The 6621-nt window shown below is 32.6% G+C and overlaps 1 non-coding gene across 1 annotated transcript; it reads left to right on the top strand.

The window, feature by feature from the left end:
* Nucleotides 1–2280: 2280 nt before the first annotated feature.
* Nucleotides 2281–2386, top strand: LOC139879103 (small nucleolar RNA R71). The gene has a single exon (XR_011769955.1). It is a non-coding gene; the product is annotated as a small nucleolar RNA R71 (small nucleolar RNA).
* Nucleotides 2387–6621: the final 4235 nt, after the last annotated feature.

Raw genomic sequence — 6621 nt, 5'->3', positions numbered from 1 at the left:
GGCATCAAGTAACTTGATAACCTCCTTCTTGACAACTTCTTTCATTTTAGGGTTTAACCTTCGTTGCCTTTGTACCACGGGTTTAAAATCTTCTTCCATTAGAATCTTATGAGTACAATAAGCGAGGTTAATCCCTGGAATAATGGTTGTTTTCCAAGCAATTGCTTTCTTGTGAGTTTTTAGAACGGACATTAACCTACTCTTTTCGTTATCGGAGAGTTTTGATGAAATTATAACAGGTAATTGTGACGTACCTTGGAGATAAGCATACTCCAAATGTTCCTGGAGTTCTTTAAGTTCCAAGGTTGGTGGTTCTTCCAAGGAAGATTTTATCCAGAACCTATTACCATCGGTAATTTCTTCAAAAGTTTCATCTTCCTTGAGAATTTCTTCCTCGCAGCAATCTTCATCGATGACTACTTTCAACAATTCGTCAAGTTCAAGCTCTACATCAAATTCATTACTTTCACTCATTGGGGTGAAGTTCGAGGTGTCAACATTTAGTAATTCTTGTAATTCTTCTTTAACACAACAATCAACAATGTCTACCTTATAACATTCGTCATTGGAGGAGATAGGTTGTTTCATAACTTTATCTATGTTTAAGGTACCTCTATCTTCCCCTACACCTAGACTAAGTTTTTTATCTTTTACACGCACAATCGCGTCGGCGGTATTTAGAAAAGGTCGCCCTAGAATTAGGGGAACCTTGCTATCTTCTTCCATTTCAAGGATAACAAAATTGGCAAGAAAGATTAAATGATTAACTTTAACCGGTAGGTTTTTGGCAATACCAATAGGATAGTTAAAAGTTCTATCGGCTAGGCGTATACACATCCTAGTTGGTTTTAGATCACCTAGGTTTAGTTTTAAGTACAAGGAGTGTGACATAAGATTGATACTTGCGCCTAAGTCAGCTAATGCATCGTACATTACTGAATCTCCCATCAGACACGGAATAATGAAACTACCAGGATCTCCAAGTTTTGGTGGCATCTTTTGCTTTTGCAAAATTGCCGAGCATTCCTCATTAAGGAATGTGGTTGAAACTTCTTCATATTTACCTTTATCGGCTATGAGATCCTTGATAAACCTTCCATAATTTGGCATACCCGCAAGAACATCTACAAGTGGTACATTGATACAAATTTGTTAATCATTTCGGAAAACTTGTTGTACTGTGCTTGTAATTTATCTTTCTTCAAACATTGTGGATATGGAATTGGATGTTTGTATTCTTTTAATGGCGGTTGAGTTTTAGGTGCACTTGTGGTTGGCACTTTATCCTCTTCCACGGAAGAATCTTTTTCATTTGGAATTGGAACACGAGCAGGAGGTTTTGGAATATCGGGGTTAATGGTTAACCCACTTTTCGTAGTTATGAAATTTACTTGCTCATTCCTTGTTTCACTGTTGTTGGGATTCACTTGAGTATTTGAGGGGAGAGCGCCTGGTGGTCTCTCTGCTAGTAACTGTGAGATCCTTCCAACATCTCTCTCTAAATTCTGTATCGTTGCTTGTTGATTTCGAATTTGCTGAGTTTGAAGTTCTGCACTTTGCTCATGCTTAACTATAAAATCTCTCAAAAGATCTTCTAAACCGGATTTCTTCTCGGGTTGTGGTTGTATAGGTGCTTGTGGTTGTGGTTAATTGTGTTGGAAATTATTTTGGTAATTTCGTTGAGGTTGATTTCGGTTGTTTAGGTGATTGTAACCCGGTGGTGCATTTCTTTGATTTTGATTTGAGAAATTCCTATTATTTTGGTAAACTGGATTTCCTCCTTGGTAATTATTGTTTGAACCTGAAGGTCCTCCTATTTGGTAGCTGTTAATAGGAGGATATTTCCGGTGCATTGCTTCAACCGCCAGAAAATCGTTGAAATTCATTTCACCTTTTCGAAAGTAACCTAAGAAATTCGCTTGCTCTTCCATTGTTGTTTGATCACAATCTCTAGTAAGGTGAGGACCTTGGCACAATTCACACCCTACCCTAATAGCATGCATTTCCTTGGTCACCTTCTCAATTTGCCTTCCTTGATTTGCCAATTGAACTTTTAAAGCACCGATTTCATCGTTGCTTTCAATACTAGCAACAGTTGTTGATCTAGAGAACTCCATCTCTTGATGCCAATTATGAGAATGTGCTGCTATATCGGCAATGATTGTGTGAGCTTCTTCGGGTGTTTTCTTCATGATTGAACCTCCTACTGCAACATCAATATCTTTTCGAGTAGCCACATTGACTCCTTTATAGAATATTTAGACCTTTTGGAATGTATTCAACCCGTGTTGAGGACATACTCTAAGCATTTTATTGAATCGGGTCCAAGCTTCATAAAGAGTCTCATTAGTCTTTTGTTTAAAGTGATTTATGTCACTTTGTAACTTTGCTGCTTTTGAAGCAGGGAAGAATTCTGACAAAAACTTGTCCATCATATCATTCCAATCTTCGATATAACCTTCTGGTAACGAGTCTAACCAATCTCTTGCATCATCCTTTAACGACCATGGAAAGATTTTTAAACATGCGACATCATCGGTGACATCCTTGATTTTGAATAGCTTGCAAATGCTTATAAATTTACGAAGATGCTCGTTAGCATCCTCATTCGGAGCTCCACCGAATTGGCATGTACTAGTTACCATGTGGAGAAATTGACCTTTTATTTCAAAGCTGTCAGACATCGTGGGTTGAATAATTGCGTGGCCTTGACCTGTTCTTGTTGCCCTCATTAATGCTGATAGTGTTCCAAATGAACATATATTTAGTAGCAATATCGTTCCAATATGTAAAGTTTTTAAATGTAATTTCCTTATTTTTAGTTGTAATAGTTAAATAAATAAGTGCGAAGACGAAAGACGCAAATCGCTCGAAAATGAAGATTTAAAGACAAAAACGAAGATTTGAAAGACCAAAACGTCCAAAAAGCTAAAAAGTACAAGATACAATCAAAAAGGTTCAAATTATTGATGAAGAACGTCTAAAAATGACAAGAGTACAAGTTACAAAACGCAAAGTACAAGATATTAAATTGTACGCAAGGACGTTCGAAAATCCGGAACCGGGGCATGAACCAACTTTCAGCGCTCGACGCAACGGTGTAAAAATTACGAGTCAACTATGCACAAGAATAAAATATAATATTTAAATAATTCATAATAAGAATAATATTAAATAATAAAAAGTTGTTAATTGAGCATAGTTCAGGGGTCGTAAATGAAAATTCAATTTCTAATTTCGCTATATAAGCGATGTATTACGATCGATAGAGAACAACTTTTTTTCCGATCTTTTTTTTTCTCCTATCTTTTTCTTATTTTTTTATCTATCAAATATCAATATCTATATTTATAATTCTCTATCATAATGTTAATGTAATCAGATATAACAATAATCTTAATTTTAATTTTAAATTATGATAATAATAAGATTTATGATAGAGATCGTTTGAGTGTGTAAGTCGAAATTCTGTCCGTGTAACGCTACGCTATTTTTAATCATTGTAAGTTATGTTCAACCTTTTTACATTAATGTCTCGTAGCTAAGTCGTTATTATGCTTATTTAAAATGAAGTACTCATGATGTTGGGCTAATTACTAAAATTGGGTTATTGAACTTTGGACCATAATTAAGGTTTGGGCAAAAGACCGACACTTGTGGAAATTGGATTATTGACTATTAATAGATGGGGGGTATTGTCTAATTGAGTGACAACTCATTGGAGTCTGTCGAACCTATCTTCAAATTAACTATCCTAATAATTAATAATGATTATGGTTGTCCTATTTAGTGACGTTCATATGGAATCTGTTATAATCATTTAATTAATCAATTGGGTTGGGTAATTGATTATTCATTCTGATCAAGTGGATGAATTAATATTCATAAACTAATTAAAACAGGGGTGGATTACATACAGTGATAACTGGTGTAATTATTGACAGAAGTGATAACTGCGTCACAGTTTAAATCCTTAATTAGTTGGAATATTTGACTTCGGGTATAAGGGTAATTTGACGAGGATACTCGCACTTTATATTTATGACCGATGGACTATTATGGACAAAAACCAGATAGACGTATCAAATAAACCAGGACAAAGGACAATTAACCCATGGTAATAAATTAAAATCAACACGTCAAACATCATGATTACGGAAGTTTAAATAAGCATAATTCTTTTATTATATTTCTCATCGTATCTTTATTTACTGTCATTTTATTACTCGCAATTTTATTTACTGTCATTTTATTTATTGTCATTATTTTACGCACTTTAATTATCGTCATTTATCTTTGCGCTTAAAATATAGAATCGACAAACCGGTCATTAAACGGTAAAACCCCCCTTTTATAATAATATTACTACTTATATAATTATATATATTTTGTATAAATATAGTTAAAAATATAGTAAGTATCACCAGCTCCCTGTGGAACGAACCGGACTTACTAAAAACTACACTACTCTACGATTAGGTACACTGCCTATAGTGTTGTAGCAAGGTTTAGGTATATCCCACTCCGTAAATTAATAAAACTTGTGTCATATTTTGTAGTATTTTGTATTAAAAATAATACTATTTCTTACCCTCACGCTACATCATCAAGTTTTTGGCGCCGCTGCCGGGGAGCGCTAAAACGCTATATTTTTAATTATAATAATATTGAAATAAAATATAATAATATAATAATATTGAAATAGAATATAATAATATAAAAATATTTAAGAATCAAATTTACGTAAACTTTAAAAAAAAAAGTCGTATTTATTAAATACTTCAGGGGTATATTATGTAACTTATAATTAATAATTGCTATCATGTCGCTTTCATGTGAATAGTAAATTAATTAATTTATTTTCATTTACTATTCATGAATAGTAAATGAATTAAAAAAAAAAAAAAAAAAAGTTTAAAAAAAAAATTATAATTATAAAAAAATTATTAATTTAAAAAAAAAAATCGTTTTTTAAAAAAAAAAAAAAAAAAAAAAAAAAAAAAAAAAAAATCGTTTTTTTTAAAAGAAAAAAAAAATCGTTTTTAAAAAAAAAAAAAATTTGTAAAAACAAAATCGTTTTTTTTTAAAAAAATTTTAAAAAAAAAAAAAAAAAAAAAAAAAAAAAAAAAATCGTTTTTTTTTAAAAGAAAAAAAAAAGCGTTTTTAAAAAAAAAAAAAAAAAAAAAAATTTGTAAAAAAAAAAAAAAAAATCGTTTTTTTTTTTAAAAAAAAAAAAAAAAAAAAAAAAAATATATATATATTTTTAAAATTTTGTCTATAAAAAAAATGTTTTTTTTAGTTTTATTACCTTTAGATTTTTAGACTATAGTCGCAACTTTTAGTATTAAGTTTAGTTTTGCCATAGTTATTTTTACTTCTAGAATTTTTAGGCTTTGCCGTAAAATCCCTTAAGTGCTTATTCCTTAGACTAAGTTTTAGGTGCTTTAGAATTTTACGACGCCGTATTTCGCACTACTTTCTTATTTTTATTTTTCGACGCCTATTTTTCGACCTTTTATTTTTCGACATTTTTCGACGCGCAATCTATTTCTTTCTTATTTCTCGCCATTCTAGTTTTTAGGACTTAGAATTTTTTTCTACTTCTTCTCTAAATTTCTTAAAATTACGAAAATTTATTTTAAGTGGTTAAATTGATAGACATCAAAATTTTCTGGTTCGTAGTAATAGTTGGATTTGTACGTGGACCGGGTTATTGGAGCCAAACAGTCCTCAATTATATTGAGACCAAACGAATCCTGCCCCTCTGCTGCATCTTTTGGCTATTCGAAACGTGGGCAAAATCAGAAAAGTCTATTGGTTGGATAACTTATTATAATTTTTCTTTCCTTTTTAAAAAACTAATAGGATATTCAGTGAATGCACCGAGCAAGACGTTCGCCGCCGGTCATACGTTCACCACCTGTAACTCGATCAAGACATCGTTTAACAAATATAGCTGCCGTTGATTTTTCTTTAGACTCGTCATCCAGTCGACCAAGTACTCAAACTCAAATTTCCGATAATCAAGTTTTTGAAACCAATATCACAATTGAGAATCCGGAGAATACTCAGGGACAATTCCGAGACCCTGATCCATTAATTATTCCTCCGAAACCACTAATCATTCAAACAGAGATTGTTGAGGAAGAAACCATTAAATCAGAAACCTCTAGTGATTCAGATACAACACTTCCAATCATGGAAAATCTGGAACCTCTAAGTATGGAAGATCGAATGAGAGCCACACGCACGGGCCAAGGTCACGCAATTATTAAACCAGAAGTTAATGCTCCAGATTATGAAATTAAAGGACAAATCCTACACATGGTAACTAACCAATGCCAATTCAGTGGTGCACCGAATGAAGATCCTAACGAACACCTTCGTACGTTTAAAAGAATTTGTACACTATTCAAAATCCGAGAAGTGGAAGATGAGCAGATCTATCTCATGTTGTTTCCCTGGACTTTAAAGGGAGAAGCCAAAGATTGGTTAGAATCGTTACCTGAAGGGGCGATTGACACATGGGATGTTTTAGTTGAAAAATTTCTTAAACGATTCTTTCCGGCATCCAAAGCCGTGAGACTTCAAGGAGAAATTGTTACGTTCACGCAAAAGCCA

The sequence above is a fragment of the Rutidosis leptorrhynchoides genome, chromosome 11 (genome assembly GCF_046630445.1).
Source record: "Rutidosis leptorrhynchoides isolate AG116_Rl617_1_P2 chromosome 11, CSIRO_AGI_Rlap_v1, whole genome shotgun sequence".
Taxonomy (NCBI): Eukaryota; Viridiplantae; Streptophyta; class Magnoliopsida; order Asterales; family Asteraceae; genus Rutidosis; species Rutidosis leptorrhynchoides.
Note: the sequence above shows the minus strand (reverse complement) of the source record. Positions and strands in the feature narration are given on the sequence as shown.